Raw genomic sequence first — 26,206 nt, 5'->3', positions numbered from 1 at the left:
ATTTTGGCTTCTTTGTCAAAGATGAAGTGTGTGTAAGTGTGTGGTTTCATTTCTGGGTCTTCAATTCTATTCCATTGATCAACCTGTCTGTCTCTGTACCAATACCATGCAGTTTTTATCACTATTGCTCTATAGTAGAGCTTGAGGTCAGGAATGGTGATTCCCCCAGTTGTTCTTTTATTGTTAAGAATTGTTTTTGCTATTCTGGGTTTTTTGAATTTGAGAATTGCTCTTTCTATGTTTTTGAAGAATTGTGTTGGGATTTTGATGGAGATTGAATTGAATCTGTAGATTGCCTTTGGAAGGATGGGCATCTTTACTATGTTAATTCTGCCTATCTATGAGCATGGGAGATCTCTCCATTTTTCAAGATCTTTGATTTCCTTCTTGAAAGACTTGAAGTTCTTATAAAGATATTTCACTTGTTTGGTTAGAGTTACCCCAAGATAGTTTATATTATCTATGGCTATTGTGAAGGAAATTTTTCCCTAATTTCTTTCTCAGCCTGTTTATCACTTGTGTAAAGGCTATTGATTTAATTGAGTTAATTTTATATCCAGCCACTTTGCTGAAGGTGTTTATCAGGTGGAGAAATTCTCTGGTAGAATTTTTGGGGTCACTTATCATTTCATCTGCAAATAGTGATACTTTTAATTCTTCTTTGCTAATATGTATCCCCTTGAACTCTTTTTGTTGTCTTATTATTCTAGCTAGACTTTGAGTACTATATTGGATAGATATGGGGAGAATGGGCTTCCTTGTTTTTTTTTCCCAGAATTTAGTGGGATTGCTTCAAGTATCTCTCTATTTTATTTGCTATTGGCTGTTGGTTTACGGTAAATTGCTTTTATTATGCTTAGGTATAGGCCTTGAATTCCTGATCTCTCCAATACTTTTAACATGAAGGGGTATTGTATTTTGTCAAATGCTTTTTCTGCCTCTAAGGAGATGATCATGTGATTTTTTTCTTTGAATTTGTTTATATGGTGGATTATGTTAATGAATTTTCATTTACTGAACCAACCTTGCATCCCTGGGATAAAGCCTACTTGATCATTGTGAATGATGGTTTTGATGTGTTCTTGGATTCAGTTTGCGAGAATTTTATTGATTATTTTTGCATCAATATTCATAAATGACAGTGGTCTGAGTTTCTCTTCTTTGGTAGGGTCCTTGTGTGGTTTAGGTATCTGAGTAATTGTGACTTCATAGAATAGATTAGGTAGTGCTCCTTCTATTTCTATTTTATGGAATTAGTTTGAGGAATATTGATATCAGGTCTTCTTTGAAGGTCTGGTAGAATTCTGTACTAAATCCATCTGGCCCTGGGCTTTCTTTGGTTGGGAGGTTTTTAATGACTTTGTTGATTTCCTTATGGGTTATAGGCCTATTAGAAAGTTTACCTGCTCTGGATTTAACTTTGGTATGTGGTATCTGTCTAGAAAATTATCCATTTCATCTAGATTTTCCAGTTTTGTTGAGTATAGGCTTTTGTAGTAGGATCTGATGATTTTTTTAAATTTCCTCCATTTCTGTTGTTATGTCTCCCTTTTCATTTCTTATTTTGTGAATTTGGATATTGCCTCTGGGCCCTTTAGTTAGTTTGGCTAGGGGTTTATCTATCTTGTTGATTCTCTCAAAGAACCAGCTTTTAGTTTTGCTGATTCTTTGTATTATTCTCTTTGTTTCTATTTGGTTGATTTCAGTCCTGAGTTTTACTATTTCCTGCAGTCTATTCCTCTTGAGTGAGTTTGCTTCTTTTCATTCTACAGCTCTCAGATGTGCTGTTAAGTTGCTAGTGTAAGATCTCTCCAGTTTCTTTACCAGGACACTTAGTGCTATGAGTTTTCCTCTTGGCACTGCTTTCATTGTGTCCCATAAGTTTGGGTATGATGTGTCAACATTTTCATTCCAGGAAGTCTTTAATTTCTTTATTTATTCCATCCTTGAACAAATTATCATTCAGTAGAGAGTTAATTCAGTTTCCACATGTATGTGAGTTTTCTGTTTCTTTTGCTGTTATTGAAGGCCATGGTGGTCTGATAGGGTGCATGGGATTATTTCAATCTTCTTGTATCTGTTGAAGGTTGTTTTGTAACCAATTATGTGGTTGATTTTGGAGAAGGTACCATGATGTGCTGAAAAGAAGATGAATTGTTTTAGGGTGAAATTTTCTGTAGATCTCTGTTAAATCCATTTGGTTCATAACCTCTGTTAGTTTCACTGTGTTTCTGTTTAAGTTTCTGTTTCAATGACCTATTCATTGGTAAGAGTTGGGTTTCTTTTGTGAATGTGGGTGCCCTTGCATTTGGGGCATAGTTGTTCAAAATTGAGACTTTATATTGGTAGATTTTCCCTTTGATGAATATGAAGTGTCCTTCCTCATCACATTTGATAACTTTTGGTTGAAAGTTTATTTTATTGGATATTAGGATGACAACTCCAGCTTGTTTCTTGGGATCATTTGCTTGGTAGACCTTTTTCCATCCTTTTACTCTGAGATACTGCCTGTCTTTGTTAATGAGGTGTGTTTCTTGTATGCAGCAAAACACTGGATCTTGTTTGCGTATCCAGTCTGTTAGCTTATATCTTTTTATTGGTGAGTTGAGTCCATTAATATTGAGAGATATTAAAGACAGATGGTTGGTTCATGTTATATTTGTTTTTGTAGGTAACTTTATGTGCTCATGATTTTCTCCTTTTGACTTTGGTGTGAGATGCTTAATATCTTGTCCTTTCTTTGGTATAGGTATCTTCCTTGTATTGGAGTTTTTCTTCTAGGATCCTCTGTAGGGCTGGATTGGTAGATAGATACTGTTTGAATTTGGTTATGTCCTGGAATATTTTGGTTTCTTCATCTATGTCAATTGAGAGTTTTGCTTGGTATTGTAGCCTGGGCTGGCATTTGTGTTCTTTTAGAGTCTGAATGACCTCTGACCAGGCTCATTTGACTTTCATAGTCTCTGTGGAGAAGTCTGGTGTAATTCTGATAAGTCTGCCTTTGTATGCTACTTGGCCCTTTTCCCTTGCAGTTTTTAATATCCTTTCTTTATTCTGTGCATTTAGTGTTTTGACTATTATGTGACGAGAGGATTTTCTTTTCTGGTCCCATTTATTTGATGTTCTGTAGGCTTCTTGTACCATTATGGCCATCACTTGCTTTAGGTTGGGGAAGTTTTCTTCTATGATTTTTTTGAAGACATTTTCAGGTCCTTTGAGCTGGAAATCTTCATTCTCCTATATTCTCCAATTATTCCTAGACCTGGTTTTTTTCATTGTGTCCTGAATTTCCTGGACATTTTGGGCTAGAGTTTTTTATGTTTTGAATTTTCTTTGACTGTTGTGTCAATCTCTTCTACCATATCTTCTATACCTGAAATTCTCTCTTCTATCTCTTGTATTCTGTTGGTGATACTTACATCTGTAATTTCTGACCTCTTTCCTAGGTTTTCCATTTCCTGGTTTGCCTCCATCTGTATTTTATTTATTGTTTCTACTTCCACTTTAGGTCTTGGACCACTTTATGCAATTCCTTCACCTGTTTGATTGTGTTTTCCTGTATTTCTTTAAGGGATTTATTTGTTTCCTTTCTAAGGGCTTCTACCTATTTACCTGTGTTTTCCTGTACTTCATTGAGTTATTTATATCTTCCTTAAAAAACTCTATTATCTTCATGAGATAGGGTTTTTAAGTTAGCTTCCTGATTTTCAGCTGTGTTGGTATATTTAGGGCTTGCTGTGGTGAGAGAACTGGGTTCTGATGATGCCTACATATATTGGCTTCTGTTGCTTATGGTCTTGCCCTTGCTTCTTGCCAGCTGGTTATCCCTAGTGTTTGCTGGTCTGGGTGACTCTGTCTGGAGTCTGCCTCTTTTGTCCGTGGGTTGCAATAGGTCTCCTAGTAGGCCTGTGGCCCTCCTGTGGGGCCTTCCAACTGGGGGATATTCAGAAGGGCAGAGAAGCTGCTGATTTGTTGCCCTGGCTGCAGTAGATCTCCTTAGATATTAGGCCTTCAGACTATTGGGTCTTCAGAGGAGAAGTAACCCTGTTGTTCTGTGAGAAGCTGTTCTGGGGCATGGGGCATGGGGCGTGGGGTTGCGGTTCAATGGACTGTGGTTTCTGCTTCTTTGTGTGCAACCATACTCCAGGGAGGCTTTCAGTCTTTTAGGTCAGTTGTCCTGCGTGCCTCAGAGCCCTGAGGAGGTCTTCAGACTGTGGTGTTTATTGTCCAGCTGCCCTGTGTACAGAGAAACTCCTGGGATGCCTTCAAGCTGTGGTGTCCTGGGTGCAGTAGATATTCTGGGATGTCTCCAGTTGTGTCAGATGCCTTGGGTGCAACAGATCTCCTGGGATGCCTCAGGGTGTGGTATCAAATGTTTTGAGTACAGCAGTTCTTCTGATATGTTTCAGGATATGATGTCAAATGTTCTGAATGCAGCAGATCCTTTGGTATGCTTCAGGATATAGCCTTTTCCAGGGAGCAGACTAGCTAGCAGTCTGTCCCAGTAGAAAGGACCAGGTAGAAGGGGATTGGTATTCAGTGGGTGGGTTTTTTGGGGAATGGTGGTTCCCTGAGTCCACTGGCCCCCAGAAGCTGCTGTGGGACATGTTGGGGGTGGTTCTTACCAAATGCTGAGTGCAGTGGATCCTCTGGTATGTCTAAAGATATAGCCTCTTCCAGGGAGCAGACTAGCTAGCAGTCTGTCAAGCAGAAAGGACCTGGCAGAAGGGTTCTATGCCTTTTTTGTTTATTTGCTTGTATGTTTTATTTTGGGGGTGAGGTTGAGTGAAGGGTAGATATGAGGGAATAGAGAGATCAGAGGGAACGGATTGGATAAAGTGAAACTCACAAAGAATCAATAAAAAGTTAAAAAAAAGTCCTAAGAGGAAACAAAAACAAAAAGAAAAGCAATTCAGTGCTGTGTACGAAATAATGTGGCTTGGACCAAGGGAGCGTGATTGGGAAGAGTGAAGGGATCAGAGGTATTTGGAAGCAGAGGAAACAGGACACATTGGGAAGAGAGGTGTGTGTGGTGGAGGAATGGGAGATTCGTGGAGGGATCTGGAGGGAGGTGATGATTCTCAGGCTCTGGCTTTAAATATTGCATGGTTCCCTTAAGAGAGTTACAGATAATGTGATTAGAGGTGCTAATCAGACGTTTAGTTTGTGCAGTATAAACTTGAGGTTCCTACTAGACAGATAGGAGATTTCCTCTTTCCTTATAGAGTTTTAGACGATTTTTCTGGATTTTGTCATTCTCCACCTGATGTCTAAATGGGTAGCCAGCCTCCAAAGCTTCTACTTTAATACTTAGGAATATCGGTACTCCCTCAAGTCTCATTTCTGGAATGTCATGGCCATTTGTTTCTTCAGTAGCATTTGTAACACTCAGTTCTCCAGTTCCATTGTGCCTGGTGCTGACAACATTGTGGCTCCTCCCCATGTTTCTGAAATCATAGCATACCTTGGAACAAGCCAAGCTTTGGGTGATAGACCAATGGGCTTCTTTCAGATGAATGACTTCTGGAGAAACTTATATGCAACTTTCTTCCTTTGCTATTATCCATTTATTGAGGAATTATGCACAGAAATAAAGACTTTTTTATTAAACAAACACAAAATAAGTGTTAACTTAAACAGGGTGTCTATTGCTGATCTTTTCTATGTGGTAAATAGGGTTAGGATGTGTATGAGTTGGTAGTGTGCTTGCCTAACATATATAAAAACCCTGAGTATGAGTCCAGCACTGCATAGGTTCATAGTGGTACTTGTCTATAATCCTGGGGTTTGGGAAGAAGCTGTAGGAGGATCAGGAGTTCAAGGCCACTGTCTTAGGGTTTTATTGCAATGAGGAAACACAATAACCATGGCAACTTTTATAAAGGAAAATATTTAATTGGGGCTGGCTTACATTTTAGAGGTTTAGTTCCTTATTTTTACAGTGCTAAGTATGGTGGCATGCAGGACAACATGGTGCTGGAGAGGTGGCTGAAAGTTCTACATCTTGATCCACAAGCAGCAGGAAAAGACTGAGTCACTAGGCCTTGCATGAGCTAAAACCTCAAAGCCTACCCCCACAGTGACATACTTCTTCCCACAAGGCCACACCTCCTTTAATAAGGCCAAACCTCCTAATAGTGCTGTTCCCTATGGGTCAAGCATTCAAACACATGAATCTGTAGGGACCATTCCTATTCAAACCATTACAACTATCTTTGGCTACTTATGGAGTTCTAGGTTTGCCTGGGATATATGTGGCTCTGCCAAATAAATAAATAAATAAATAAATAAATAAATAAATAAATAATAGATAGATAGATAAATAAATAAATAAATAAAGGAACAAAAAGTGGAAGAGAAGAAGGAGGGGAGGAAGAGGAGGAGGAAGAAGATGAAGAAGAGAAGGAGGAGAAGCAGAGAAAAAAAAAGCTCAATAAATAATATGCATGGAAAATGAAGATAGAAAATGAAGAAAAATGCCACCATATTTTTTCTTATGCAAAGGTAGCTCAAGAGCACCTCACGGCACTAGATTCCATCCTCAGCACGTCAGGGTCAGAAATGATTCTACTAGGTCCCTCAAAGTTGATCCAGCTAAGGAGAATTGAGAATCTCTAAACAGGAAACCAACTGATTTAGTCTCTCTGACAGCAGATATAATAGTATAAAAAAATCAGACTTGACAATGAGATAGTGGTATCTGCACAGCAGGTTTCTTCTATGACCAGTCTGTCCATCACAGATTTTCTTGTCAGGTTCAGAGTAAGACGTACCATGTGAGATGTCCTAAAAAAGATAGCTTCGTCAAGTTAAATCAGGGAAATTAGTTTTCTGTACTTCAGAGGAATTTCTGTCACTGGTCTTCTAGAATCAAAGAAGCCTGCTTCTGCACAAATGAGATAAACACTGATGAATCCCAGAGGCCCCATTTCCACGTGTCACACAGTTGCAAAGCAACTGGGCAGGAGGTTTTGTTTTAAGGAACAGTTGAGCCCTATCTTCTCGACACAAGTGTTAGCCAATTTCCTACTGAACCAACAAGTTTGTTAACCATCTCTTCACCATTTTATGCTATGATCATATTGTTTTCTGTTTTCTCTCAGAAGATAAGCTAGTATCAGACAGCAAGATCCCTGTGCCAACAATATTCAAGTTTCAAGAACAGCTTTAAAGCAGTGCGCTGGAGCCATTCAATCTATAGAGAATCTACAGCTTCTTTTTACCACAAAGAAATGATTTAAATTGATTAGAAAGGAAGCCAGACTTAAAGGAGGAGCTGACAGTGAACTCCCATTAGACTACACTTCTTAAAGGTCTACAGCTTCAATGTTTTCAATATGAGGATGGAGCCTCAACTAAGAATGTCAAACCATCTCCATATCAGCACAGCTCTTACTTCCCATCACATCCAATATATTTCTTGTTCCCTCAAAGCCAGAAAAGGCTATTTCCATCAAAATGCATTGCCGTTAATGTAATATAAAGAAATAAACATGCTCATTGTATACATTTTTTCCTAACTACTTATTTATCTTTGTGTGCACATATGCTCATGTACTTGGAGGCCAGACAACAATTTGAGAGAGTGGATTGTCTCCTTCTAATGTGGACTGAACTCAGACCGTCAGGCTTGGCAGCAAGGACTGCTACCTGCTGGGCTGTCTAGGTGATCCCTTGCTCTATTGGTCAGAACAAACTCTGGTTCACCTTTACTAAGGGTTACAGATCATTCAAGGCACTTTGATTTTCTCTCAGTTTCTTGAATATGCTATGTTCTTATCTGACTCAGGCCACTGACACAAATTATTCTTCTTCCCTCCTCCATTGAATTCAATTCAACACTTCTTTAGGGTAGCAGCCTCAGGACGATCAGCTCAAGCTTAAGCCACTGTTACGTTAAAGTATCTTCTAGTATCTTTTATTTACACTACTGCAATAGCCTGCTATTCAACAGATGATGGATTTCCATTTCCTTCTTGATGGTCCCTCTGTGGCACAGCCTCCCTACCACAGCCTTAGCACTGACTGTAGCACTTGGCACAGAGCAAATACTGAATAAGTAATAAGTCCGTGATGGTTTGACTCTTGAGGAGGCCCACAGAAGTAAACAGCACTATTAATTCTATGCCTCAGGCAAAGCAAAAGGACTCAGAGAAAGAAAAAAATTAATAAGAATAAAATTTCTAATGATATATTTATGAATGCCTTAGGAACTAGACCAAAAGTTATTTGGGAGTTCTATGCTGGGTCCTCTATGTTGTCTGATTTAGTCCCCAAAACACAAATTTCTAGGAACATCCAGAAGGTCAATTTCCTAATAAGAGATACTACAGGGAAATTGGTGTTGGGGAGATGGGGAAATGGAGTAAAAGAACAACAGTCTATTAGTACAAAGAAATGTAGTCTTTAAATTAAATTGTTAGGTCTCAGTAAAGCAGAGCTACTTGCTTCCCATCTTCAAATACTTAGAAAAAAAGTATGAAAATAATGAACCATAACAGGAAAAAATTAGTTTGAGCAGACAGAAGGTGGAAAAATCTTGGTTTGTAATACGAACAAGAAAACGACCTGAGATATCATCTCAACACAGAGACAATGCAAGTTTGGTACTGGAGAACAATGTCTTAATTAAGGGTCACAGAGTAAATCATCAGATGAGGACAACTTTGAACTTCTGATCCTCTAGCTTCCGTCTCAGCTATGCACCCAGCTGGAAGAGTTTCAAAGAGTCCTTCCTATTCAGATGAAGTAGAGATCTTGTCTGAAGGAGGTGCTTTTGTGGCATTTGAATGTCTCAAAGGATGTATGTGATTTACAGCCAGATTGAAAGCTTGAGCCAAGTTTAAATGGGGTGAGAGAACATGTGGTGGCTTATTTGTTTCCCTTGAAAAGTTTCCTGTAGTAAATGAAGTAGGTATTTAAGGAGGTGTATGGCTCAGGGTCACAAAAGTGCAAAGTAATACATTCAAGATCACACACATTTTGGCATCAAACATGGCTCCCCTGCTGTTTTAAGACTCTTGTTTGTAATCTCCCAGAAAGGGGAATGTGGTCTCAATATCGGCAATGTCAATTTTGTCAGTTTTGCTGGAATTCTTGACTATTTGCCAGAAAAGCGCAAAATAGTTCCCAGTAGGTAGGGGTCTTCCCACCTCTCCTCTATATTCTCTGTCTTCATGCTGGGTCTCTAGCTTCAGACCAGGTTGCTGGAAAGTTCTAGATCCTGTGAAATGAAAGAGTATTCCAAATGTCTAATTTTTCCTTCAGCAACTTGTCTGAGTAATAAGAATTGACCCAATTTCTTAAGGCACACATTAAAAACCTGTACTCCACCAAACTGAAAAATCTAAAAGAAACATATAGTTATTTTGAAATATATCACCTACCAATTTAAATAAATTAAATCAATTTAAATAAACCTAGAACCCCTAGTGACAAAAAGAAATCATTAAAAAGTCTCCCAACCAAAAAGCCCAAGGCAAGATTTTCTTAGCACAGAATTCTATCAGCCTTTCAAAGAAGAGGTAATACCAATACTCTCCAAATTATTCCACTACTAGAAAAAAAAGAACATTGTTTAATTCATTTTATGAAGACACAGCTACCCTGATACCAAGACTACATAAAAATTCAACAAAGAAAGAGAATTATGGGTCAATTTCTTTTTCATAGATGCAAAAATAGTCAGTAAAACACTTGCAAACAGAATCTAAGAACACATTAAAAAGATTATCCACCATGATCAAGAAGACTTCACCCAAGAGATATAGGGATGGTTCAACATACAAAAATGTATTCCACCATATAAATAAACTAAAGAAAAAGAAAACATGGTCACCTCATGAAAGAGAGAAGCCTTTGACACAACACATCACCCCTTCATCATAAAAGTATTAGAGAGATCAAGGACACAAGGGACAGAACTAAACATAATAAAGGCGACGTACAGCAAGCCAATAGCAAACATCAAATTAAATGGAGAGAAACTCAAAGCAATTACACTAAAATCAGGGACAAGACAAGGCTGCCCACGCTTTCCATATCTCTTTAACATAGTACTTGAAGTTTTAGCTAGAGCAATAAGTCAACTGAAGGAGATCAAGGGGATAGTTTTGAAGGTAAGCAGTCAAAGTATTGCTATTTGTAGATGATATGATAGTATACATGAGTGATCCTAGAAATTTTATTATGAAACTCCTTCAGCAAAATGGCTGGATACAAGATTAACTTTAAAAAATGTCAGCCCTCCTGTATACAAATGACAAACAGACTGGGGGAAATCAGGGAAAGGACACCCTTCACAATATTCTTAAGTAATATAAAATATCTTGGGATAATTCCAACCAAGCAAGTAAAAGACTCATATGCTAAAAACTTCAAGTCTTTTAAGAAATAAATTGAAGAAGGTATTAGAAAATGGCCTTGAATCAGTAGAATTAATATAGTAAAAATGTTCATTCTACCGGAAGCAATCTACAGATTCAATGCAATCCCCACCAAAATTTTAACACAATTATTTATGGACCTTGAAAGGACAATTCTCAACTTTTATGAAAAAACAAGAAGTCTAGGCTAACTAAAAACAAATCTTGAACAACAACAAAAACTGCTGGATGAATCCCCAATTTCAAGTTGTACTATAGAGCTATAGTAATAAAACCCCATGGTATTGTCATAAAAATAGACACATTGATGAATGGAATGGAATTGAAGACCCAGACATAAACTCACAAACCTATGGACACCTGATTCTAAAAAAGAAGTCAGAAGTACGTACTGGAAAAAAAGAAAGCATCTTCATCAAATGGTACTGGTCAAACTGAATGTCTGCATCTATAACACAAATAGATCCTTTTTTTTTTTTTATCATCCTACACAAACTCAGTTCCAAACAGATCAAAGACCTCAACATATAACTAGACACACTGAACCTGACAGAAGAAAAACTGGGAGAACAGTCTCGAATGTACTGGCAAAGGAGCCAACTTCCTTTTTTATTTTTCCTTTTTATTAAATTATTTTTATTTACATTCCATGTTATCCCCCTTCCCAGTTCCCCCTCCCAGAGTTCTTCACCCTACCCCACCCTCTTTGCCTCTGAGAGGGTGCTCACATATACGCCCATCCCCTTCACCCACCCCCACCCTCAGCATTCCCCTTCTCTGGGGCATCAAGTCTTTACAGGATTAGGCACATCCTTTCCTACTGAGACCAGACAAGGCAATTCTCGGGTACATATGTGCCAGGGGCCATGAACCAGCCCATGTATGCTCTGTTGTTGATGGCTTAGTTTCTGGGAGCTCTGAGGGGTCTGGGTTAGTTGATACTGTTGTTCTTCCTAAGGGGATGGTATGCTGTTCAGCTCCTTCAATCTATCCCCTAACTGGGATCCCAGACTTTAATCTAATGGGGGGCTGTAAATATTTGCATCTGTCCCAGTCAGCCTTAGTCATCTGGGAAATGCAAATCAAAACTGTCCTAAGATTCTACCTTACATCAATCTGAATAGCTAAGATCAAAAACTCAAGTGACAGCAGATGATGGAGAGGATGTGGAGAAAGAAGAACACTCCTCTATTGCTGGTGGGATTGCAAACTGGTACAACCACTCTAGAAATTAATCTAGCAACTTCTCAGAAAATTGGAAATAGTTCTACCTGAAGACCTGTACCACTCCTGGGCATATACCCAAAAGATCCTCTACTTTACCACAAGGATATCCCTCAACAAGATGTCCCTTAACCAAAGAATGGATACAGACAATGTGATTCACTTACACAATGGAATACTATTCAGCTATTAAAAGCTACTTTTTAAGAACCTTTGGTTATAAAATGTGGATTAATAAATATTACCTTTAAAAAGCTTCCAAGAAATAGTTATCCTATTTTAATTGTTAAATTAACTTGGCTGCATTTCATCTCAGATAGATGGCAGTTATCAAGATAACTAATTAAATCCTTTAAGTATCCAGCTCATTTATTTGTGGTATGTGGGGCTTCCGCTAAGCCTTAGGTTGGGCTCTGCAGGTAAGAATACTGGCTGTGGTGCTCATTCTAATCTCAGTAAACATCATCACTGTACAATTTACTCAAAATAAAGTTCTTCTGCTAAGAAGAATATGAAGAAAAATTTCAGTAATTAACTTTACATTTAGAAGATGAGAGAAATCTGAAACAAATTATTAAACTTAAGAAACTCAGGAACACAGTTTCACAAAATAGCAAAAGTATAACAAATATTCAAGTCTTACGTGTGGTTATTGAGTTCATGATGGAATCACCCCATAATGAAAACGTGAAAGGAACATGGCTCCTGTGTTCCTTCACTGAATGCAAAAGAAAACCTCTTCAGATAGAATAGTCTAGAGCTATTACCCAATGGAGTCTTATAAAATCATATAACAGCCTAACTGACATGTATAGTGGGAAGTAAGTTCTTCCCAGAAAATGTACTGAATGACGTAGGTATTTTTGCAAGACTTGGCTTATCATTTTCACTGGTGACAGAAAAAAAACAACAGATAAAGGATAGCGTCCTGCTCTGTTAACACCCAGGGCAAATGTGGGAACCAGTTCACCAGCTCAGGGCAGTTCTGCTGCAATGGTATTATGTAAACTGCTGGTCTGAATCATGTTAACGCCATGAGCCAGACTCATTGCCAGTTATCACCCTGGTGGTCATTGACATTCTTGAGTGAATATATTATATGGAATAACGCCTTAAATAGATGTTCTTCTCCTGAGGAATTCTTCACTAAAACTGTAGGTTACTTTCACCACAGGAGTAGCCACATTAGTCTATCCTTATCCCTGTTTGTTTTGTGTTGTATGCTATATTACAGTTCATAAAATGAGAATCTGAGAAAAAATGTATTAAAGGAAATATATACTCTTGGTTCATCAGAAAAATATTAAAACTGTAAGAACTGTTTGTTTAGGAATAATACCATTTCAGAGTGAATTTAGAGTTTTTATCAAACACTCTTTAGAATGTTCAGCCAAAGGCCACAGCAAAGTTTAGTACAGTCTGAGGTTTGGAAGGCTGATGTTATTGTCAGGAAGGCTGAAGCAGGCGTACTTCATGACTTTAATATAAATCCGATATTTAGCAATTGGACATCCATTGGGGTAAGTCTAGGAGTGATGAGCTAAGTTATTTCAGACCTCTGGTTTTCTCTGTGGTGCCGAAGCTGCTGGGCGAGTGGAATTCACAAACGTGAAACTCAAAAAGCCATTAGTAGGAATGTCTCAGCAACATTGTATTTGCTACCTCCGTTCTGGTTGTTCCGTTCTGGTAGGTGCTAGTAGAAAGACGCTCTCACTCTGTGGCCCTTCAAGGGCTGTGGCGGACCGTGATTGCTTAACAGAAAAGCTGCACCCTCACCCTCAGCTGTACATGAGAGGCTTCGGAATCTGACCAACTGTTAAAAGCTGATACTTACAGGTTGTTTTAAAACAATCCACGTGACACTGTTAAGAAGAGGTGGAACCATCAGAGAACCGGGATCTGTCCAGTAGTCCCAGGATGATGAAAGCAAACATAACGGGTCAACATTTGTGAACCATGTTTGTTTACCCTTTTCCTTAATGGAATCCAAAATGGCAGTGATCTTTGCAGTTGAGGATTGTGTTCCCCAATCTGTAGAAATACTCCCAGGACAGCCAGCCTATCGGACTCATGAGCTGCCTCTACAAAACTGGGGTATTTGTCTGAAATCTAGTGGACAACATGGAACTGAACAGCATACCTCACTCTATCTACCACAGACTCAGAGCCAAGGTTGTCTGCTGACCCCCAGTGCAGATGGAACTGCCGCAACCTATAGCAATGAGAGGACCTCCAGAGAGAACTGATTTGTCCTCCGTGTCGTCAAAGTCAACGTTGAAGGAATGGCCGCTATTGCTGACGATTTTAACTGAGACAGGATCATACTTGATACTGAGAGATCAGAGTGAGGCGTTGTATTTCACTTCTTTGGTTTTAATCTCAACTGGAGACTGCTGACCACCACCGGCAATAGGGAAAATTAATTCCAGTGAATAGGACCGTTGTGCTCACCGTATCCCCAGCTTAGCCTCGCCATGGTCCTCGATGGAGAACCTGTGGCAGGAACACTGTGGACCTGTGGCAGGGCATCTGTGCCAAGGAGCTGGGCAGGCCTGGGTGGAGGGTGGGGCCACCTGCACCCCGAACTCGGGACCCTGAAACCTGGGAACCCGAAAACCGAGGGGTCCAGAGACAACGTTCTGATCAGAACACACATTGCACAGACACAACGATCAACGATCAGGCAAAAGACACTGTCGATTGAATAAACTGGCAGCCTATGGAATGAGAAAATATTTTTACCAATTCCACATCTGATAGAGGACTAATATCTAAAACATATAAAGAACTCTAGAAACTAGATAGTTAAAAAATAATTCAACTAAAATGGAATACGTATCTAAACAGAATTCTCAATAGAGGAATCACAAATGGGCGAGAAACACTTAAAGAAATGTTCAACATCCTTAGCTATTAGGGAAATGTGTAACTTTAATTTTTTCAAAGTCTTACTTTTAATGATGGTTCTTAAATGCTTTAACCTCCCTATTAGACCAGTACCCACCAGAAGTAGTGGAAAAGAAAGGATATGGGGGAAGTGGACATGTTTAGAAAGGTTCTTGGGAGCAACTTCTGTCTGTTTTATCAGGAAACTGGCAGTTCAGTTCACAGGTCAGCAACGGCAGCTCAATCCACTCACAAACATTTCACGGATACATCAGTAGTCCAGCTTGGTAGAATAAGGGTAGCAAACACGAATTAGCAATGGAGGCATTATCTAGTAGAAGCAGCCAGGCCTCAGCTTTGGCACTAGTCAGCAGGAGGGACTGGCAGGAATGCCAGGAAAAGTTTTTGGCTGTGCCTCTCAGGGAAGTGAAGATCAGCGAGGATGAGAGGCCCACAAGCAAGCATTACACAGCTAGCTCTGTAAGCAAGCCTAATTCAGCCTCCGTAACCAACAACGTTTTATACTCCAAACTTCACACATCCTCCACAGGTCTAGCCTCAGCATGTGTCTTGCTTCAGCACCTGCATCTGTCTCAGCTGACGTCACTCTGTCAAGCAGCCTGAGTCTGCACAAGCAGAAGGTAGCTGGAGCACAGTGTCCTTAGCAGAGAATCCTTCATCACGTGTCCTTTCACCTGCTTGCTTTAGCAGAACATCCTCTCTCCTGTGTCTGCTTCAGCTAAACATCCTTCATGAGTCTGCCTTAGTCTTTCACCTGTGCCCATTTCAGCTAAACATTCCCTTACATGTTTGTCCCAGCAAAATGCCATCCAACTGACTTTCCAAAGAACCCATAAGTTTCCACTTCAGAAATGCAAATCAACTGCTTTGAGATTCCATGCTACATCTGTCAGAATGACTAAGATCGAAACACAAGTGACAGCTTGTGATGGTGAGGATGTGGAGCAAGGGGAACACTTCTCCATCACTGGTGGGAGTGCAAACTTATACAACCACTATGGAAATCGATATAGCTTTTCTTAGAAAAGCAGGAATTGATCTACCTCAAGACCCAGCTATACCACTCTTGGGTATATACTTAAAGTACATTTCATCCTACCACTAAGACACTAGAAAAAAAAAGTCATCCTGAGTGAGGTAACCTAGACCCAGAAAGACAAATATGGTATGTATTCACTTTAAGTGGATATTAGCTGTTAAGTAAATGATAAGCTATAATCCACAGACTCAGAGAGGTTGGGTAAAGAGAAGAGCTATGGTGTGTGTGTGTGTGTGTGTGTGTGTGTGTGTGCGCGCGCACGTGTCCGTATCTCATTGGGAAGGAGAAATAAAATAGACTTAGTGGGTAGACTAGTGGTAGATAGGATGGGAGCAGGGAGATTATGTGTGAGAATGGGGGCTGAGGGTGGTGGAGGGAGAGAATGTAGGAAGAGACAAGTGGATTTGGGGAGCATTTGGTGGGAGGGCAGTGTGGAAACCTAGTGCAGTGAAAATTTCCTGGGCTTTATGAGAGTGACTCTAGTGAGGACTCCTAGTAATAGAGGGTGTGAAGTCTGAACTGGCTGTCTCCTGGAACCAGGCAAGGCTTCCTGCGGTTGGACTGGATTATATTTGGATAACCTGTTGGCCAAGGAGGTTCGGTTGAGATCCCAAAACAGCACAGATTAATGCTAGGACACAGAATACTCTCTGAAAACCGAGAGCAGGGGCTCCATTGCCAAGGACGGCTTTCACATGGCTCCTTGAAGAGAGGTCGTCTGGTGCAGGCTTGGAGACTTTACTCCTCTAGTTCCTTTGGCATGAGAAGGTGCTCTGCAGGCTCTGGGAAGAGAAACCTGAACACAAACTCAGCCACAAAACCATTGATGTGCAATCTATCCTGACTGCAAGATGTGCTGGGGCAATGGTGGCTCAGAGCTTGTGGGGATGGCTAACTAATGTTTGTTTTACCTTGAGTTCCTTGCCATGAGGAGTCTGTACCCTACCCTATCTGGATGGTCACAAACCAGAGATGGGGTGGCCAGGAGACTTAGGGTAGAACCAAACATGAAAAGAGGAAAAAAATCAATGAAATGATTCCTAATGACATTTTGCTATATTCACAGATGAGTGATTTGTCCAGTTGCCATCAGAGAGGTTTTCTTTGGCAGCAGAGAGGAATATGTGCAGAGACTCAGAGCCAGACAACACATGGAGAAAGTCCAAATTGGAGGTCTCCATCAGGTTCCTCTCTTTGGAGAGCAGGGAATCCTGCAGAAGAGGGGGCAGAAACATTATAGGTGTCAGAAGGGCTGCAGGACACCAGGAGAACATAGTCCACTGAATCAACTAATCAGGGCTCACATGGGCTCACAGAAACTGAATCAGCAAGCACAGGGCCTGCATGGATCTATACCAGGTGCTCTGCATGTATGTTATGGTTGTTCGCTTGGTGGTTTTTCAGGACTCCTAATAGTGGGGACAGGTTTATCTCTGACTCTTTTGCCAGCTCTTGGGATTTTTTTTAACCTCTTATTGGGCTGCCTTATTCAGCCTTGATACGATGGCTTTCAATTTGTCTTATTATATTTTGTTTTGCCCTATTTGACTGTTGTTTCTTGGAGGCTGTCTTGTTAGGGTTTTACTGTTGTGAACAGACACCATGACCAAGGCAAGTCTTATAAACATTTAATTGAGCTGGCTTACAGGTTCAGAGGTTCAGGCCATTATCATTAAGGTGGGAGTATGGCAGCTTCTAGGCAGTCATGATGCAGGCAGAGCTGAGAGTTCTACATCTTCATCTGAAGGCTAGTAGTAGTGACTTTCAAACAACTAAGACGAGGGTCTTAGAGCCCACAACCTCAGTGACACACCTACTCCAACAAGGCCACACCTACTCCGACAGGGCCACAACTCTAAAAGTGCCATTCCCTGGGCCAAGCATATACAAACCATCACAGATGACTACTCTTTTCTGAAGAGGAAATTGAAGGGGAATAGGTTGGGGAGGGGAGGTAGTGGGAGGAGAATCTCTGTTGGAATGAATTGTATGAGAGAAGAATGTATTTTCAAAATAACAACAACAACAACAACAACAACAACAACAACAACAACAGCCAACAAGAAAGTTGGGAGGTCAGAAGCTGTGCTAAGCAGATGCAGTCAATCCTACCCATGAGTCCAAAGGTAGAAGGGAGTCTCTAAGGAGAGAAGTGAGTTCAAAATGACTTTCTTTTCATCTTGTGCTTTTTCCTCTCATTCTTTTTCTCTATCTCTCTGACCCCTTCCTCCTCCTCCTTTCTTTTGTAGTTGTTACTATTACTATTACTATTACTATTACTATAACTAATACTAGTACTATTACTATTACTATTAATATCATTGAGACAAGGTAACCCAGGTTGGCCTAGGAGTCATTATATAGCCCAGGATGGTCTCTTAACTCACCATCTTCCAGCCTTGGCTCCCTGAATACTGGGATTCTAGGACTGTGGACCATTATACTTTGATCATTATTTTAATGCAAGAAGTTAAGCATGTTACAAAGATTCAGAAAAAACAATTAAAGAGCCTGTCTTGAAGACCAGGTATGGTGGTACACACCTGTAATCCCAGAATTCTAGAGATTGGGGATAAGGCTAAAATAATCAAGCACTGTCTTACTTATTTTACTATAGCTGTAAAAAGATTCCTTGATCGTGGCAACTTATAAAAGAAAGAGTTTATTTGGGGCTCACCATCTCAAAGGGTTTGTGCACCCTCCAGTGACATATTGATTCCAACAATGCCATACCTCCCAGTCCTTCCCAAAGAGTTCCACCAACTATTTAAACATATGAGCCTATGGAGGACATTCTCATTCAAAACACCATAGGAAGTCCGAAGCCAACAAGGGCTACATAAGACCTTGTCTCAATGCTTCCCCAAACAAAAACAAAATAAGAACAAAAGAATCTTGGCCATATAGACTGCAGTGGCCTAAGCAAGGAGGACAGACCCCTCTGTTATAAATGCCAGAGGAGAACAGAGAGTGTGAGTTGATGAAGGCAAGGCCAAATTTGGAGCCTTGGCTAGGAAATGCAATAGATAGAGAGATAGATAGGTAGATAGATAGATAGATAGATAGATAGATAGATAGATAGATAGATAGATAGATAGATAAGATTCAGATCAATGTCTCCTGTAGACAAAGGAAAGGGAACAGACATTCAGAGCAAGAGGATCTGAAATCTCTGTAGTGTAGAGAAGAGGAAAGTGGCCAGAGGATTGGGCTGTGCTGAAGGGCCAGGGGAAGTCTGTAAGCACACACTGCAATGGTGTTCATGTCTCTGCTGAAAGAGTTTCTCCAGCATCCCTCTCTGCTCAGTGTAGGCCCTGGCAGGTGAAAAGTAGCTTACTCTGGTCTGGTAGCCCCCTACATCTAGTCTATATCTGAAAGCTCTTACGATTAAGCTGGGTCTAGAGCAGAAACTAGGAGGCATTAGTTAACTGGCTCTCCATGATGCTCTTGACACAGGCATGCTCTCCTCTCTAGCTGCCTCTTTTTATTCCTCCCTAAAAAGCACTGTCCTTCCATTCTCAATGTCTCTTTGCTTCATAATTTCTTCTGAAACCTTACCCAGGTGAATATGCACTGACCACAGGCTCTTTTGTTTACTGGTTTTGTCCCAGCCCATGGAGAGGAGGTGGGGCAGGTCCATTTAAGTCATTTGCTCTTGGCACCATTATACTAACATTGTGCACAAGACCTTCTTCTTTTTAAAATACATTTGTGGCATGTGCTTTTTAAGGGATGAAGTCCTTTCATCTTGGACTGTTTTATATCTCCCTGAGCTCTCTTTGTGGGTTCATTGTTTTGGCTGATACCAGGTTCAGATTTCAGATAAGTGGGGAAGAGGGGGCACAGGCAGTTCCCACTTTTCCATCGCTATGACTATCTCATCTGGCGCCACCAGCACCACTTCACTCTTAACCCCTGCAAGCAGTGGCTGCTGCATCTGTCCAAACAGGGGATGCTGGCAGCCTGTCGCAGGGCAGAATCACACTCTGCCAAGAGCGTATCTTCCTTCAGGGTGATCGAAGACTTGGTTTTTAGAGTAAATACATCTAAAGTAAATACTGTGCAGCTGAAGATTGGTACCCTATCTTCATAAGCAAGTAAGACAAGCTAAGGACCTATTCCACACTAATCACATAAGATATACTAGAATAAAGTAGAGAAATTGAGTTCTTGGAAAGGCAGCATGGCTATGTCAATTTACTTAGCAAAATATAGCTTAGCAAAGATTAAAACGCACAGAAAGAGACAATACAGGATAAATGGGAAGACTGAAGCAACTCGTTAACACAATCATCTTCTTCAGGAGAAAGCTAAGCCTTTTTCTCCCAGCAGGCTTAGAAGGCAAGAAGTCCAAATTAAAACAGAGACATCAATGTTCTTCGATAAGAGAAATGGGACGAATCCCTTGTAGTAGCTAGTAGTACATGTAAGGAGCTGGGACCCACTTATAATATAGAACAGAAAGAGGTACTTCTCATAAAACTCTGGCAATCAAAAACGAAATATCTTACAAAAGTCAGAATCCAAATATGCAACTTAAAACGTATAGTAGTGTTTAATAGTGAGTAGGGGGAGAACAAGATGCATTTGTTCTTGACCCCAAAACATTTTTAGTGGCACAGGAAATAAGATGCTGGAACCACATGAAGAGAGTCAGACTTGAGTATGTTTATGCTCCCCCTAGAAACTGTATTTTGCTGTCACTTCTGGTCCTGGGGTGCCTGAGCATGGTGAAGGATTCACAGCACAGTGTGGGTTTCCTTAACCCTGCTCACACATTTACAAAATGCCCCCTCACTAACCACTCTTTCCTGTACCTCTTGAGAATAGCTATTAGTGCTGGGTAAAGGAAAGGAGCTAAGGTAGTGCCTACCATAGGCTTTGGAGTCACATGGGAGGCAAGTGACGCAGGTACTTTATCTTGTTTCAGTCAGGCTTAGTCCCCATCTCCATATACTCAGTGTGCTCATCTTCTTGTGCCAAGTACCACTCCAGTGCTTGCTGGTCTCTTAGATGTAAATACATCCTGAACGCAAGCACACCACGTTAGACTTAAGTGGATAAACAGCAGTCAGTTCCAGTGGCCACTCAATGTGTTTAGAGGTGGAGAGTGGGTGACTGAAAAGCCTCTCTCTTCAAATTGACTGACAGGTCAGGCCTAATTCATCTCCACTCTGTTCTAGTCTGGAGCCCTTGTGCAGACAGGGCTTGCTCTCCCCTTTCATGGAATGGCGTTGCTTCTAAACATTGCTTGTGTTGATGTTGAGCGCTCTCTCTCTCTCTCTCTCTCTCTCTCTCTCTCTCTCTCTCTCTCTCTCTCTCTCTGTGCACATGTGCTTGGGTGATGCTTGCAAGGTCAGCACTTTATCAGCTGACACATTCTGATGAATGAAATGTTTCCTGTGTTGGGTAATGCTGTTCTCTTCTTTTAGTTTCTCTTTCTACAAAGTTCCTTTTCTTAAAATCAGGCACTTTCCAGCACACCCCTTAGTTCCTTTCTGCTTCTTCTCAACTCTTCATTTCTGGGAATTAAGATCTGAACATTTGTCATTGCATCCCTGGTTTGTGCTTACGTTGCACTAAAGGGTCATGGGTCTTGTCTGGCTTCCTAGAGCAAGCCACCCACCTTCTCCTTTTGTTCTATTGTTCTTTGTGTTTTCACACCATCAAATGTATTTTTATGTTTTTCCCCCAACTCCTTTGGTTTACTCTATGTTTCTTTAATTATTTCTGCCCATTTGATTGACAAGGATGGGTAGCCAGCTTCTCAGTTTTTTTATGATTCAAATTAGGTAAACATTAATTTTAAGCCTGATTCTTTTTTTTCTCTTCTTCCTCTGCAGTTTGAGGCATAGTTCCTCAAACTATAGGTTTATACTATTATTTTTTTCTGGTTAATTATAGAACAAAGGTTATCAGCTTCTATAAAAAATATTCCCAAATAAATATGTCTATTTTTTTCAATTCTCATGTTGTTTCATTCTGCTATTCTAGTTTAGGGATGAAGAACAGACATTCCCATATATATCATTTGTCCAGGCAGTATCTTCTAGCTGATGAACAGTCTGTCTTAGTTGCTTTTCTATTGCTCTGAAGAGACTCCACAATCAAGACAATGTATGGAAGGAAGAGTTTGTAGGAGGTTGACAGTTCCAGACGGCAAGTCCATGACCATTATGTCAGCAGGCATGCTGGTATGGTGCTAGAGCAGTAGCTGAGAGATCACAGCTCACTGAGAAGCATGAAGAAGAAGAAGAAGAAGAAGAAGAAGAAGAAGAAGAAGAAGAAGAAGAAGAAGAAGAAGAAGAAGAAGAAGAAGAAGAAGAGGAAGAAGAAGAAGAAGAGGAAGAAGAAGAAGAAGAAGAAGAAGAACAGAGAACTATTAGGGAATGGTATGGGCTTTTGAAACCTCAAAGCTCACTCTCAGTGACACACCTCTTTCAACAAGACTACACCTTCTACACTTTTCAAAATAGTCTCACCAACTAGCCAACTAGGGATCAAGTAGTCAAACATATGAACCTATGGGGTCATTCTCTTTCAAACTATTGTACAGGCTATGGGTTTAGAAAGCACTGTACTGGAGAACCCGGGAGCAAGATGTGAATAACACATAGAAAGGGGGAAGGAACCTGCCTGATGAAGGAAAAGAAATTCATTATACTATAGTCAGTAATAATGCTCTGCAGTGGAACTTACTGAGAATTCAAGTGAAAAACACCTTTATACATTGGTGTTCTGGAATAGAGATGGTTCAACCATTAACAGCACCAACTGTTGTCCCAGAGGACCCAGGTTCAGTTTCTAATACCTTTATGATAGCTCAAAATAATCTGTAGTTATGTTTCCAGAGGATCTAATGTCCTCTTTTGGCTTCCACAGGCACTGTATGCACACATCGCACAGAAAAACATGCAGGCAAAACACTTATACACTTAAAACAATAAACGAATCTCAAACATTTTTTCTGTTTTTTTTTTTTTTTTTTTTTTTACTTTACCGTTCTGTGTTCCCTCTGGCTTACATACAGTCTCTGCCCCAGATTCTCCAGCAGACAGAACTAAAATGACTACAAAAGAAAGAAAAATATAAATACATTGATGACCAGAAGAGAAGATCCTGTTTTATTCTTTGGTTAGGCTGTAGTAAACTCATATTGTATGAAGAGTCATCGAGGAGCACCAAGACCCAGAAAGGCAAATTGAATGGCGACGACTAACACCCTAGATGAAAAATCAGGGGAAACCAAAGAGGAACAGCAAGCTTTGTTTTCCAGAAGCAAATCCAAGCTTTGGGTTTCTTATAACACAAAAGTTCCCCTAAGTGAACTGTGCTCATGGAGTGTTGCTTTTGCTTTGAAGTCGGTGTGAATGGCAGAGCAGTCTCTTTGCTTTGCAAGACAATGACTGAGTTCGGCTTCTGGTCAAAGATTTTGCTGCCAAGCAAGTATGTAAAACAAGCAAATTGTATGAATAAACGGCTTTAGTATCTATCATCCACGGAGTATGTGTGTTTATCATAGACCCCAACAGAGTATGAATTTTAGGGAAGTTCTTACCTGTGTATTCTGGTATAAAATTTAGTGCTTAGCACACACAAACAGTAAAAAATAAAGTTTGAGTCTTTCTGTGCACCGAGAGAAAAGGTGTCTCAGGTATGCAAAGATGACTTTCTATATTTGGGCAGGATAGAGAAACCCATCCTAGATGCCAGGGCTGATAAAGTAGAAAAGGGCTAAGGAGGGAAGCTGGAAGGATGCCATGGGACAGCGTAAGGGTGACTTTCCCCCTACTTTGTCCTTGTGACAAAGAAAAAGATCCTGTTGTTATTACTCCCATTCCCATTTTCTCAACATAAACTTGGATTAGCAATTCTCACTGAATTTTGAAAATAATCCTCTTTCTGTCATAAAATGTATATACATAAAATCTGACCAGTGGCTTGTTCCTTACACATTCATCTTTATGACTGCCTGGTAATGATTTCATAGGTAAATTGTTTTAATTAAATTCATTTTTATTAAGTATCCTATAAGTCAAAACCTCCAACTAGTTGTATAGAAAACAGCCCCTCAACCTTCTTTCTCAAACGTAGTTTCCTCACCAGCTACTAACACTGTTAGTTTCTTGTCTTTTCTTAATCCTTTGTGTAAGCATGAACAATTAGTCCTCACACCATCTCTACTTTACTAAGAATGGGGCTATTGCTAAGGTTGTCTGTTTCAGAAGCTGGGTGGTGGTGGAGGGGAGAGGCTTAGCCTGGTCTCTCTTTCATAATTTTCTCTTTTGACTTCCCCATCTACAAATTTGTCAAATTAGCTCAGGGTGACCCATGGCAATGCCTGGGTCTCTGTCCCAAGTGCTCATTTAACAATGCACCAGTGTTTGCAAAAAGCCACACCCAGGCAAGCATCCTTTCCTGAGGCAGGACCTTTTGAAGGTAGCTTCCATCCCACCTCTAGGATTACTGATCTTCAGGTTGCTCTGTCCTTCTCTGGCTTGACATTAAGATGGAAATCCAAATTCACCCCTCATCCAGTTACTAGGCTCTTTACTGTCCTTACTGTTACTTTCTTTCCTGTCTTCTGAAACAATGTTGGTCTTTAAATCCACCAGCAAAACCCATTATGGACTCTTGGAACATTGTCTGAGGGAAAGCTCCTCTCTATGTCTTCCCAAAGTTGGAGGGATGTACTAGGGCGGGTGTGAGAGTAATTGTTGGCTCCACTCCATTCCATTACTGTCTGTGTATATTTGCTCCCATTTCTAGGAACTACCCTTCCTTCTTGGTTACCCATGCAGTATATAGGAACTGCAATGTTACTTCTAATGTAGTTCAGGCTTTAACCACAGTGGATTATCCTGGGGGTTAATAGGAAATCCAATTTTCATGTCAAGGCATTTAGCCTTTGGCCTAAAGCTCACACCTCTCTAGATGACTGAACCTACTGGTAATTAACTGTAAAAACTTTAGGTCTGAGAAAAGACAGGCATAGAGATGAGGCTGGGAGCGGTTAACTGCCACAGTTCCTGGCTGTAGCCACTGCCACCTCGAGTGCCTTCTAGTAAACACCCAGTCTCCTTTTGGAGTCAGGTCATTCGTGCTGGGCTGTGAATTTCTTGAAAACCAGTCCAACAATGAGTCTAACAATGCAGAAGAGTGTTGTTACTGGTAGCACCCAGGCCTGAGAGCTCCAGGTGGGGCCTGCAGATCTAGTGTGCCTCCCCACAGCGTTTGTTCTTTCTGCTAGTTAGAAGTTTGCACTCCTTTAAAGACAAAACTCTGATCCTTATTTTTTTTAAACTCTTTTTTTTAAAAAAGATTTATTTATTATATATAAGTACACTGTAGCTGTCTTCAGACACACCAGAAGAGGGTATCAGATCTCATTACAGATGGTTGTGAGCCACCATGTGATTGCTGGGAATTGAACTCAGGACCTCTGGAAGAGCAGTCAGTGCTCTTAACCACTGAGCCATCTTTCCAGCCCTCTGATCCTTATTTATGATTTACATATTTCCCTGGAAATTTTCTTTCCTAAATGTTCAATACTTGAATATGGCAGGAATGGTTGAGATCTTGAGTTTGGTTTGTTTTCTCTAAATATATCCCGTTCTCTTAAGAAAGCCAACTTTCTTCTACATTCAGAGGGAAGTCTTCTGATGTCTGTGTGCTCAGCAGGGAGAGCCTGCCAAGCATGCCTGAAAGAGTCACGTGCTCCACTATGTTCATCGCAGCCTTATTTATAATAGCCAGAAGCTGGAAAGAACCCAGATGCCCTTCAACAGAGGAATGGATACAGAAAATGTGGTACATCTACACAATGGAATATTACTCAGCTATCAAAAACAACGACTTTATGAAATTCGTAGGCAAATGGTTGGAACTGGAAAATATCATCCTGAGTGAGGTAACCCAATTACAGAAAAACACACATGGTATGCACTCATTGATAAGTGGCTATTAGCCCAAGTGCTTGAATTACCCTAGATGCCTAGAACACATGAAACTCAAGACGGATGATCAAAATGTGAATGCTTCACTCCTTCTTTAAAAGGGGAACAAGAATACCCTTGGCAGGGAATAGAGAGGCAAAGAGTAAAACAGACACAAAAGGAACACCCATTCAGAGCCTGCCCCACATGTGGCCCATACATATACAGCCATCCAATTAGACAAGATGGATGAAGCAAAGAAGTGCAGGCGGACAGGAGCCGGATGTAGATCGCTCCTGAGAGACACAGCCAGAATACAGCAAATACAGAGGCGAATGCCAGCAGCAAACCACTGAACTGAGAATAGGACCCCCGTTGAAGGAATCAGAGAAAGAACTGGAAAACTTGAAGGGGCTCGAGACCCCAAAAGTACAACAATGCCAAGCAACCAGAGCTTCCAGGGACTAAGCCACTACCTAAAGACTATACATGGACTGACCCTGGACTCTGACCTCATAGGTAGCAATGAATATCCTAGTAAGAGCACCAGTGGAAGGGGAAGCCCTGGGTCCTGCTAAGACTGAACCCCTAGTGAACTAGATTGTTGGGGGGAGGGCGGCAATGGGGGGAGGATGGGAAGGGGAACACCCATAAGGAAGGGGAGGGGGGAGGGGGATGTTTACCCAGAAACCGGGAAAGGGAATAACACTCGAAAT

General features: G+C 40.6%; 1 pseudogene; it reads right to left on the bottom strand.

The window, feature by feature from the left end:
• Window positions 1-10,011: 10,011 nt before the first annotated feature.
• On the bottom strand, window positions 10,012-14,085 carry Car13-ps2 (carbonic anhydrase 13, pseudogene 2; annotated as a pseudogene).
• Window positions 14,086-26,206: the final 12,121 nt, after the last annotated feature.

The sequence above is a fragment of the Rattus norvegicus genome, chromosome 6 (assembly GCF_036323735.1).
Source record: "Rattus norvegicus strain BN/NHsdMcwi chromosome 6, GRCr8, whole genome shotgun sequence".
Classification (NCBI taxonomy): domain Eukaryota; kingdom Metazoa; phylum Chordata; class Mammalia; order Rodentia; family Muridae; genus Rattus; species Rattus norvegicus.
This window is presented reverse-complemented; position numbering and strand designations above follow the sequence as displayed.